Here is a 13,398-nt window from a genome sequence, read left to right as displayed (position 1 = left end):
ACACACACACACACACACACACACACACACACACACACACACACACACACACACACCGACACACACATGCATGCATATGCACACACACACACACACACACACACACACACACACACACGCACACGCACGCACACACGCACACACCCACACACAAATACACACACACACGCACACACACACACACACACACACACACATGCATGCGTGTGCACATACACACACACACACACACACACACACACACACACACACACACACACACACACATGCAATGCAAAAGGTGTTGACTGGGCCCAGACTTGCAAGTCAGCAAACACTACTGAAAATCATACTGCTTGCGGACTTGCAATTTAAGGACTGATTGACAACTTTTCTTTCTTCATTTATTATTTACTAGCATTTGTTTATTGGGAAAGTTTGAACTGCCAAGTAGGTGCTCCTTTTCAGGGGAGACACAGGGAGAAAAGCTCCAGCAGTTTATGCAATTAACACAAGGAAATCATACAACACAGCATGGTGCAGAATATGCAAACACAATACACTTTGTACAGTAAATAGATATAAAAGCAAATCATGAATAATTTATATAGATCTCATACCTTTAGTGGATAAAGAGTGATATCTACAACATTAAAATTGTTGAGGAGTAGCAGTGCTAGTGTTTGTGACTTGTTGCTTAAGTCATTGTCTGAGTGCACTAAAATATGTAAAAGGTATAACTGGTAGATAACAGTTAGTTTGGTAGTATTTATAGATGTAGACAGGCTGCAAAAGTATTTCATATTATAATCTCAGGTACTATATTTATGAGTTAGACCTAATGGGAATTATTCAGTGATTACATACAGCTAGCGGAAGGATGGATAGTGATGACCTATTGCTTAGCCAGGACAAGAATGATAGCAAAATAACTTAGTATACAAAAATGGTTCCTAAGGGTTGATTTGAAGTGTTTTACATTCATAATATTTTCTTAGATTTTGTGGGATTGTGTTCTAGCATTTGAACATAGACAAGAAATACGTGGCTTCACCATGCTTGTAGTTTGGTTTATGGACTTGGGCAAGGTACGTGTCCTTCAAGTTAAGTGATCTAGATGGGGACTACCATGACATTATTAGTTTTTGAGAATTATATTTTTCTGGCTGATGAAGTAAAGAATGGGCTATTTTATATTGGTTGAATTTTTGATATTTGGAGAATTTTATTGCATTGAGTTATAAGCAATAATATGTTTTACTGGAAGGTTGGTTGCAAATGTTGCTATTCTGTTGTAAAATTGTTCCTTTTTGAGTAAGAGGGAAAAGGTGGCTTTTGTTTATTAAAAAGAAGCATAAGAGAGGTTTGGCAGAGGGTATGTATGGGCAGTTGTCTTTATGAAATGTAATGTGAGGTAAGGAGATACTTCATAGAGGAATGATGATTTTAATGGGTCATTTTGATCATATTTTGGATATGCAGATCAAATTTTAAATTGACATCTAAGGTTATCTGTAATAATTTAATGTGCGTGACAAATTCAAGTGTAGTGTTTTGGGTAGATGATATAGTGACAGTATATTAGAGCATAGCTTACAGTAAGCATGCTGGGTGCATGCTGTTCAGAGCCAGGATTGGCACTATTGTGGAGACACCAATCAGTTCTGTGCAAGCAGCAGCTGTCATTTAAGCATCTTTCATTGCATTTGTGACTGTTTAAATGATTTAATTCACCTCTTCTGCAATCTCTATTGTGTCCCTAACAGCATACAACTTAGACAGTAGCCGTCTTCACACAATCCTTGCTATGGCTCTGCACATACTCACTCCTCAAAGAAAGGTCATGCTAAGCAGACATTTACTAATCTGTCCCAGCCTTAGACAAGTGCTGCTCATATTCGAGGAATTAGACTCTGTACCCTTCCCCATCACAGATGCATTTTCTTATCTGATTGAATGCAATGTGAATGCATGGGTATCAAATGAACTAGTCATTGTGAAGTAGCCATGTACTCACTCCACAAAGAAAGATCATGCTAAGCAGACATTTACTAATCTGTCCCAGCCTTAGACAAGTGCTGCTCATATTCGAGGAATTAGACTCTGTACCCTTCCCCATCACAGATGCATTTTCTTATCTGATTGAATGCAACGTGACTGTGTGGGTATCAAATGAACTAATCATTGTGAAGTATCAGAAAGAAAGACTTAAACAGGTGTACCATGCCCTTACATCCTCTATCCATCCCATTATTAAACAATGTCCTTACGTCCTCTATCCTTCCCATTATTAAACATTCACAGTGCAAGCAGGTTGTCTAGTTCACACTTTATAGATATAAAAATCTGTTGTGGTTCAAAATGGTGTTATTAGAATTATATCATTCCATCGTTAGGCATTTATCTTTCAGACAGGAGGCTCCATGGACTATGATGTTTGCAGATGACATTGTGATCTGTAGTGATAGTAGGAATCAGGTTGAGGAGACTCTAGAGAGGTGGAAATATGCTCTAGAGAGCAGAGGAATGAAGGTCAGCAGGGCTAAGACAGAATATGTAAATGAGAGGGAGAGTAGAGGAATGGTGAGGATGCAGGGAGTAGAGTTGGTAAAGGTGGACGAATTTAAGTACTTGGGATCAACAGTTCAGAGTAATGGTGAATGTGGAAGAGAGGTGAAGAAGAGAGTACAGGCAGGGTGGAATGGGTGGAGAAGAGTGTCAGGCATGATTTGTGACAGACGGGTACCAGTAAGAGTGAAAGGGAAGGTCTACAAGAGGGTAGTGAGACCAGCTATGTTATATGGGTTGGAGACAGTGGCATTGACAAAAAGTCAGGAGTCAGAGCTGGATGTGGCAGAGTTAAAGATGTTAAGATTTGCACTCGGTGTGACTAGGATGGATAGGATTAGGAATCAGTATATTAGAGGGTCAGCTCATGTTGGACAGTTTGGAGACAAAGCAAGAGAGACGAGATTGCATTGGTTTGGACATGTGTTGAGGAGGGATGATGGGTATATTGGGAAAAAGATGCTAAGGATGGAGCTGCTAGGTAAGAGGAATAGAGGAAGGCCTAAGATAAGGATTATGGACGTGGTGAGAGAGGACATGCAGGCGGTTGGTGTGACAGAGCAAGATGCAGAGGATAGGAAGAAATGGAAAGAGATGATCCGCTGTGGCGACCCCTAACGGGAAAAGCCGAAAGAGAATGATGATGATGATGAACAGATAGTTTACACAAAAATATATAATGATCCTTTGGAGTTAAAAGGCTTATGCTAGTTACCACAAAACTCTATTAGCTCAAAAACAGAAAACCTATTTCTATATGATGAATGAGGGAGTAAATTAAAAGGCTGAAGGAAAATAAAACTGCAGGTAATGACAGCATCATCTTGAATTATAGAAATTATTAGCTCAAAATGTTTTAGCTTCTTTATAGAAAATGTTCACAAAAATTAAAAGTGTATTTAACATTTCTCTATCATGGAAATATACAATAATTTCTCTTTCATTAAAATAGGATGTCCTGTATGAAGGTTAATCACTTTAACATTTCTCCATCATGGAAATATACAATAATGTCTCCTTCACTAAAATAGGATGTTCTGTATAAAGGTTAATCAGAAAAAAAAAACTAACACCTTCTTAATCAACAAAAGTTAAATTATTTGATGAAAACTATTTGTGAAGTTAAACAGTATAGTAAATATATCAAATATTACAAGCAATTGTAAAGTGATCTACTTTTCATCTCTATCTTGCACTTCTTTTGTTTCTTTCTTTCTTAATCCATCATGTATATTTAAGTCACCTCTTACAGCTATTTTGTAGTCCTCTCACCAGTTCCTTATATGAGTAACCTCTCCAGCTGGGTTTCTATGAAGGACATCTTTTACTGTCTTCCTGGGCATTTATGTATCCTCAGAGTGCTTCCATCTAAAATATGCCCAGTGCCACTCTTACATTTTTTTTGCTCATTTTCTGTTCTGGTTATCATGGTAATTGAGGCATGATCTGATAGGGAAATCTCAAGGATGGTAGGGTTCTAGACTTTGTGCCGTACAGTCCATGCTACTAGAAAAAATGTCTATTCGGCTACCCTATTTTTACCACAGCGTGATCTGATAGGGAAATCTCAAGGATGGTAGGGTTCTAGACTTTGTCTCATACAGTCCATGCTACTAGAGAAAATGTCTATTCAGCTACCCTATTTTAATCAGGGCATGATCTGATGGGAAATCTCAAGGATGGTAGGATTCTAGATTTTGTGCCATACAGTCCACGCTACTAGAAAAAATGCCTGTTCAGCTACCCTATTTTAATCAGGGTATGATCTGATAGGGAAATCTCAAAAACAGTAGGATTCTAGACCTTGAGCCATACAGTCCATGCTACTAGAAAAAATGTCTGTTCAGCTACCTTATTTTAATCAGGGTATGATCTGATAGGGAAATCTCAACAACAGTAGGATTCTAGACCTTGAGCCATACAGTCCATGCTACTAGAAACAATGTCTTTTGGTAGAGTCTGACATTGTTCTCATCTGAGAGCAAGTTAAAATCACCAAATACAACAGCAAACTGTTTTGTCTGATGTGGCTTGCCAATGTGAGAGAAAATCTTTATAAAAATTTTCATCATCTGGATTCGGTGCGTATAGGGCTCAGATTGCCCACAACTCATGATTAACATATCACTCTCAAATTACCCACCTCCTGATCACATTTTGCATGATATGACTGATGTTAATAATCATGGAGTAATGAAAGAGCAGTGCTACCTCTTTCTTTCTCCTACCTGCTTTATAATCTGCAACAACAGTCCTATATTCCTTTGTTTTCAGTCTAACAACATCCCTTACTTTCCAAATTAATCCTCACCAGCAAATTACATGAAATATTTTAATCTCTGGTACAGTCTTGCTCTCCTGATAGGATCTGTACATCCTCCAATGTTTCAAGAAAGTAGCTTCAAGCTCTGTCTTGGCACTCTTGAGAACATCCCCTTCTTCTCTCGTGTTTCCTCTACCATCACTGAAGATGTACCTCTTCTCTCACTATTATCTAAGAACTATCCCGTGATAAGCATGGAGTAACCTTTCATACTCTGCGAAGACCTATGCCCGAATAAGTAGTTCTTGTCAGCTATTAGTTTCGAGGAGCTCCCCCCAAAGGAATAAGAGAAAGGATATGCAATACCCTGCCATCCTGGGCCCAGAACAAAGCAGCTTGTACAACCAACCTTCTTAAAGGGCTGGTTGTCTACCTTCCATTTTTGTCTGTTTTTAAGACATTTTTAAGTATCCGCTAAGGGGTTAAGCAATTAATTCCTGGCTGATATACTAACTTTGCCTACTATAACTGATAAAAGTTAATATAAGACACAGCTGGAATATTATTTAGGATATTCACAGATCTGTATAGAACTTCGGTTCATCGTGTTCTGTTCCCATTTCACCATCCTGGTGTACTGCTGTCCCTACTTCATATAACTTACTATAAAATATCATAAACAATATGATGCACATTCTTCAGTCTCCCACATCACTGCCTCAGCTTCACTGCCCATCAAGAGAAAAATATGTCTACAGATATTACTAATGTAACACATTCCACAAGACTGATCTCTGTCATTAGAGCTGACTATGCATTCCTAAAAAAATACAGCATGGTAAGAGATAATGTTGGTGCGTTGCTGCCCCCTTCAAAATATAAACAGTAGTATAGCCCAACACTTGTGTCTAAAGATGGGACAGGGCCAAAATAAATGAGGTAAACAAAAAGCACTAGGTGATTTGTGACAAATGCTGGACTGCTTACAGTAGTATCTTCAGCAAGAAGGCTGTTTTTCAATTCCATATGCATAATTCTGATTAAATATGTACATTATTGTTACACAACTTTTCTAAAATTTAAATAAAACATCTATTTGCCTTCTGTTCTTCTTTCTAGCTTCATTAGTCCTTGTGGTGTCAAACAGTTATAATCCACCATATCGGAGGAATCAGAAAATATTTCTAATTGTGCTCTTACATTGGACTGTGAGGCTTTCTCCAATGAAGTTGCAAGTTCCAGGGGTTTCCTCCTCTGTCTAGGACTTTGCTTGCTTGCTCCAAGCATAAAAGCTTTCTTCTCTTCAGATAAATGTATTCCTGCTCAAAGCTTACTTCCTGCTAGTGAGTAATGGCTCTCTCAAAGACATCTTTAACTCTCGTTCTGGATATTATTGGTAAAGAGATGGTAAGCAAGTAGTCTTTTGCTGTTCTCTGGACATTTGAGGATACTAAATGCAGATTTTAATTGTCTGTGAGATCCTTTAACAGGGCAGCTTGATGGTTTGCTTTTTTGCAGCCTTGAGGATTTAAATAGAGAACTCAGACATTGTCATTCAGTCCTTGCCATCTCCCACTCTATTTCTTTATCCCAACCCTCTCCCTGTTCAATTTCTTCTCGGTGTTACAGCTGAGGCTGTGTGCTTGCGATGTATTTCTAAAACTACATTGATCATGTTTCCTAGCCAAAGTTGTTGCAAAGAAGCCTTTTCTGAAATCCTTTTTTTTTTTTGCTCGCATTTTTACTGTTTAACATTTCCCATCTAGGCCAACTGATTGGTTTGTTTCCCTTGTACCCTTAAAAGAGCAGTGCAAAAGAGGCTGTCATTTATTTACCCTAACCCTCTGATGTAAATAAAAATAGTAACACTAGCTATAATATTATGACATATGATATGCAGGGGGTTAAAGCATGGTGAAAGAAAAGAAAGTGAAATGGTAATATCTGCTTGCATTAAACAGAGAAAGAGCAACCCGAATGAAAAGAGGGCACTCAAAAGGCTTTTGCGAGTAACAGAGAAAGTAAACCAGATGCTGGTTTTTCTTTAGATCTGTCTTTGCTGGTGGCGATTTATAGGAATTTGCAGTACAAGTGTTTGTTGGGAAGAAGGTTCACATTCCAGCTTGAAGCAAGTTACTAAAGAAAGTAATCCCGAGTTAATGGACTTACAGATAAGTCTCCCAAATTTTAAGGAGCCACAATGATGGTATTTTATGAAGGGCAAGAGAGTATGTAACCATAACTGTAGTGGAAGACGGTGAACAGGATGATCTCATTACTTATTATCAATATTTTGAACTAACGTGTTACTTCTTATGTAGTGCAAGTAAAGAAAGAGAAAAGATTTTGTGCCTGATGCTACTGCCAAAACCTTAGAAGAGACAAGTAATGAAGTTACCTACAGTTGTATGTTAGGAAGTCATCTGGGGATCAAGGGAAAACTAAGAGAAGTGCATCAATCAGATTTTACTACTCAAAAATAATGAAAGGTGTGTTTGTGCATCTTGTACAGAATGCCAGAAAACCACACTTTGTCCAAAATACTAAAATACACTGACCTCGATGTCTGTCATAGATATAATCTTTAAATTTATTGCTACAGACATTATGGGGCTGTTGGTAAACTCTGCTAATGATCGTTAGCAAATACAATTCATCTAACCTGGACCAGAACACCAAAGGCGAAGGTATGTCTATATTCATTAAGGATATCCACACCTCCAGGCTAGTTACGCAGCATAATGCATCCAAGGTTATCCAAGTGCAACTAACTCTGGGCAAAACTGCAATCCAAATTGTAGCTTGCTACAGATCCCCCACCATGCCCCAGGATTCCCACTCCTCTTTTCTTGATATACTGGAAAATATTAGGGTTCAACCAAACACCGTAATAATGGACGATTTTAACTACCCCATCATTAACTGGGAAAACTACTCATGTACCAACTCCTTCGCTCAACGCTTTCTGGAATTCATAAATTCCAATGCCCTGGATCAACTTATCCACACCCCTACCAGGGGCAACAATATCCTAGACCTAGTCATTACCAACATGAGTGACCGGTGTTCCACACCTGAAATCAACTCCTCGTTGGTCAGATCTGACCATAAGCTAATCACCTAGATATCCGCATCCTACCCCCAACCACCATTAAGGAAACCATAGTAAAAAATTTCTCCAAAGCCAACTTCATGCTTCTTAAGACAGAAGTGGCGAACTTCATGACACCCATGCAGATGGACAATACAGTTACAACTGCTGAATCCTACACAAATGCACTCTATAAGCACTTACACGAGTGCATGGATTGTGCTATCCCAAACAGAACCACAATGCTATCCTCCAAAAAAAGGAAGCCAATATGGTAGTCCCCTGCCATAAACAAACTCTACAACAAAAGGAAGAAACTGTTGCAAAAGAGAGTAAAATCCCATGAGTGGAGGAGCTGCCTGGTCAGCCTCAGTAAGAAGCTGATATCCCTTGTAAGATCCTCCAAAGCTAGTTATGAAAACAAAATCACCACTGATTCTAAGGGCAACCATAAAGCATTCTATAGCTATGTCAAGAATCTCAATGGCAACAACCAGATCTGCTCTGAGTTACAGCACAATGGCATGAAAATTACAGAACCAACTGATATTGCCAACATCCTGGCAGATAGGTTCAGTTCTAACTTTACCCCCCTCTCACCCCCTAAAGGGCCCATATCTTTACAGGAAGAATGCAGAGTCCCTGTAATCACATCTATGCAGGTAAAAGCTGCACTCTCTAAAACCAAAAACACAGCATCCATGGGACTGGACAACATCCCAGGCTGCATTTTACATGAACTTCAGACGAACTGGCTCCCCACCTAAGCACCATGTTCAATCATAATCTCACGTCAGGCTTTGTGCCCACTGAATGGCACATAGCAACAGTTATCCCATGCCACAAAGGGGGAGCTATCACTGATCCTGGGAACTATCACCCTATTAGCCTGACGAGCCTGGTCTGCAAGGCCATGGAACATATCATCATGGAACTCATAAACAAAGACATTGGAAACCTCCAAACTCTGGACCCCACCCAGTTTGGGTTTATGAAAGGCAGATCATGCCTTCTGAACCTAATCGACTTCTTTGAGACAGTCACCAAATCTGTAGATGAGGGTAAGGTGGTTCACACAACCTATCTTGACCTCGTCAAGGCTTTCGATAACATCCCCCATTCTGGAATTATAGTTAATCTCACTAAACTAGGTATAAATCCCTATGTCACAAGATGGGTTGCCAACTGGCTCACTGACAGAACCCACACTGTAAAAGTTGCAGACTCCAAATCTGACTTCAAACCAGTGACAAGTGGAGTACCACAGAGTTTAGTCCTGGGACCTCTCCTGTTTGGTATCTACTTCTCTGAAGTACAGGCTAATACAAAAGGCCTCTGGCTAATGATGTTTGCAGATGACTGCAAACTAGGAGCCATAGTCGAGTCTCCAAATGATGTGGACATCCTACAGAAGGGCCTCGCAGAGACAGATGCCTGGTGTCAGAGCCATGGCCTCAAGCTCAATGCCAAAAAGTGCATTGTCATCCCCTTTGGTAAAAACTCTGTACCCATGAACTACCACATAAACGGCAGCCTACTTAATGCCAAATATGTGATAAGAGACCTTGGGACCCAGGTGGACAGTAGTCTCTCCTTTGATAATCCTATCACCACAGTAGTCAGGAAATCCTTCTATGTGGCACACCTCATCACAAAAGGGTTCTCATCCAGGAAAAAAGAGGTCATTGTTCCCCTCTGCTCGGCACTCATAAGACATCTGCAGCAGCTGGAAAGGTCACAGAAGTACCTCACAAAGAGGATTACTGGCCTCAAACAGATGCCCTACACTGACCGTCTCAAAAACCTCCAGCTTTACTCTGTAGCATATCGCCTACTCCGAGGAGATCTCTGTCTAACATATAAAGCTATGTTAAACCCAGAGCTGTTGGACATGCTACACCTTAAGAAATCCCAATACCTCCGAGCTACACACTCTAGGGACCTAAACCTTGTCACCACAATAAACAGGACATGCTGGAGGGATAGATTCCTGTCCCAGAGACTTCCTATACTCTGGAACAAGCTACCCATCTATGTCAAGTAAAGTTCGTCATTAGCATTCTTCAAGAAAAATCTTGATGAGTGGATGGGAAATAGGAAATACACCCTGGGGATCACTTCTGTGGCTCTGCTCGACAGGGGCACAGGAAATTAACTTTCTTGGGTGGCTTAAGCCAGGGAACCTTGTTGGCTTGGCTTACATAGGGCCTTGGACCAATAGCCTAGTGCCTACCTATGAACCTATGAACCTACAAAATATCCAGAAGCAATGCCATTATGCAAAACTAATGTAAAGACTATTGCTAAAACTTGGTATTGTTATTCTTGGGAGAGTGTATCCTTAAGGATATACTCAATGACCAAGGTACTCCTGTTAAGGCAGGTGCATTACATCAGTTATGTCAGTACTTTAAGGTCAATCATTTGAAGACATCATTCTGCCATCCACAGTTTGATGGCTTACTAGAAAGGATTAATAAAACTATGAAGACCATACTGATGAAAATCGGTGATGCAGGTGATAAAATCCAGAACCTTTACTGTTAGCAATCAGAAAAGTGTTATAAGCTTCAGCTGGGTTTCCCTCACCTTCTGTATGGAAGGCAATTTAGTCGGCTCTTCAACACTGATAAAGAAATAGGGGAAGGGGAAAGATACTGTTTGAAAGTGTTTATAGTAAGATGCCTGATTTAAAGATTTAAAATCAGGGAGTCAGGTACTAGTGTTAGTGACTGCAATGGAAAACAAGTTTCTTTGCAAATGGCATGGGACATTTGATTGTATGGAAAAAATAAATAGAGTTACCTATAAGATGAAACAATCAAGAAGGAGAAATCCAAAACAAATTTATTGTATTAACATATTAAAGTCAGTGAAAGAAGTAAAGAACCCTGTAGACAGCTTACATGATGGAGTTCATAAAGAGTTCATAAACAGGTAAAAGGAAATCTGTACCCAAAGCACAGATAGAAATCTTTGTCAAAAGCGCAAAAGCAGTAGATGGGAGAATTTTCACTGACAAAGGAATGCTCTCAGAGAGGCTTAGCACCGCTAAACTAATAGAGCACAATTTTGTGACTATGGCCTCTCTTCCCTAGGATCTCACTAAAGTGGAATTTCCTGCCAATAGAAAATGGCCTCTTGAGGCAGTGAAAGCATTTAATGAACTAAAAACTATTGTATGTTGACACCTTGTGCCAGTAACTCCTGATATTACTGAGGCTGTTACCTTATATAGCACTGCACCAAGACATTCATGGTGAGGAGCACCCTGAGTGTGACATCACTGGGGAACTGAGCAATGCAGAAAGGAAATACTCAACTACTGAGAAAGAGAGAAAGAGTACATAGCAATAAAATGAGCTTTTATCCCTGGAGATGCCACTTGCTATTTTGCACTTCAGTTTGATAGCATATCATGCCCCTTTGCATTGCTTTTCCTAAGTAAATCGATTCTAATATAAAGCTATGTTGGTGGGCAGTTTCTCTACAGGTATCTCAGTATACAGTATTCTACAGGCCTGGCTTAACCAACAGAAATTCTGATGTGTTCTCCAGAGCCAGAACCCATTATTATGATTCCACCAATCCCCACAAGTATTTTTTTTTATTTATTTTTTGCTGGGGAAGGCGATAGCTGTGACATACTGTCTTGCAAATGTGGAATTTGCCTTTACAAATGTGTGATGTACCTTTAAGTGAAAGCTAAATAAGATTTGAACTGATAATCAAAGATGTATATATGGAGGCTATCTGAAAGCAACAAATCTGGAAGTTAATGCCTCATTTGGAGACTTCTTCTGAAGGAAGATTTCGGAAACATGAGTGGGATGACCCATTCAGGGCTAACTTGTGAAATGTAACATGTCTAGAAGTCTAGCAGGGCCTGGAGAGACTTGCTGTTTTGGGCCTCTGTTTTAAAATCAGACTGTATTCTAAATGGGCCATGTGGACTTAGTATATAGGGTAAAAGCATACAAGCAAATTAAGGTAATATTTATTTTGGTTCAGATTGCAAAGCCAAGTAGGGTATTATTTTGATTTTTGTTTTTGATGGGTAAAAACAAATTTGTGTTTTCAGATATGTTATGCCTTAAGGCTCTCTCTGGACTTGATAGATAGATGGAGAGATATATAGTGATATTTGGCATGGGTATGTTTGATTTGAAGTGCATGGTTTTAGTAAAATTTCAGAGTACTTTAAATTGATATGTTTCATTTTAATTTTTTTCTTTCAATATTTTTGATAGATAAAGTAAACCATGTTCTGAGTTGTAGTTTTTTACTAACTTAATAGCTACAGGCTTCACTTCATGAGCTTTATTGGTTTGCTTCTACTTTGAGGTTTTAATGTGGATCCTGCAAGTCATGCTTTCTAAGGATATTTCTGTACTTTTTTTCATTTAGAAAATCATTAAGTGTTACATGAAATGTAACACTTTGTGACTTGAACATTCATAACACTGATATAAATAACATTAAAAACAAGGGAATATGCAGCCTTTGTGGTATCTATTAATAATTTGCTGAACTACTTGTAAGTGTGCTGTGTTCTTGTAATACTTCATCATATATAAAAGATATCTATACAGGGTCTGCCTCCCTAGATTCATAATGATAGGAAAACTGTGTTTCTGTTGAAAACAGTGTAAACATGTACAACACATTCTTATCCCACTTCAGCCCTCATAGTTTTCATTTCTTAGCTAAGTGAGTCAAGACTAATGCTTCCCATTGCAGATCACATTAGGGTGCTGTTAATGAGTTACTTCTTGGGCAAGGTTTGATTCCCTCAGCGTCCATTTGCTTAAATGTGGGCCGCAGATTAAGTCACTTAAATAGACACTGCTTCCAAGCTGCATCTGAAAATTTTTAGGTAGAACCTGAAAAATATTCGTCATTGCTTTTGACATGGAATTAACTGTCTTCACTGAATTCCTTCTTATTGGTTGAGGAGGCTTTGCCGAAGAGATATTTTGTAGGAAGAGTACTAATTTCTAAAGGTAAACATTTCCAGATAGATGGGGCAATTTTATAACAGGATCTTTCAGTATTAGTATGAATGAGTAGTAGTGTGAGTAGTTAATGTAGGTAAGAGAAACCTGCTGAGGTGAACTGAACTGTTAAGATATGTTTGTTAGTTTATTGGCAAAACCAGGACAAAACTTTGAGTTGAGCAACTGAAGCTAAGAGAAAAGCAGCATGTTAAATGATGATAGAGTGGAACAGTCAGGGAAGAGGGGGAAGAAAGGCAACAATCCCATATACCATTGTCTTGAACTAATGGTAACTTGTAAACACTAACTATTTGTAGCATCCTTAAGATTAACATAAAACTCCTGGCTTGAGACTGAAATTGGTCATGACTGATCAGTGCTCTGCCCTCGTTAACATATCTAAAATAAACAAATAAATAAATGCATGCATACATACACACATATATATATATATATATATATATATATATATATATATATATATATATATATATATATAT

Source organism: Protopterus annectens, chromosome 6.part0 (genome assembly GCF_019279795.1).
Source record: "Protopterus annectens isolate FY-2018-M chromosome 6.part0, PAN1.0, whole genome shotgun sequence".
Classification (NCBI taxonomy): domain Eukaryota; kingdom Metazoa; phylum Chordata; order Ceratodontiformes; family Protopteridae; genus Protopterus; species Protopterus annectens.
This window is presented reverse-complemented; position numbering follows the sequence as displayed.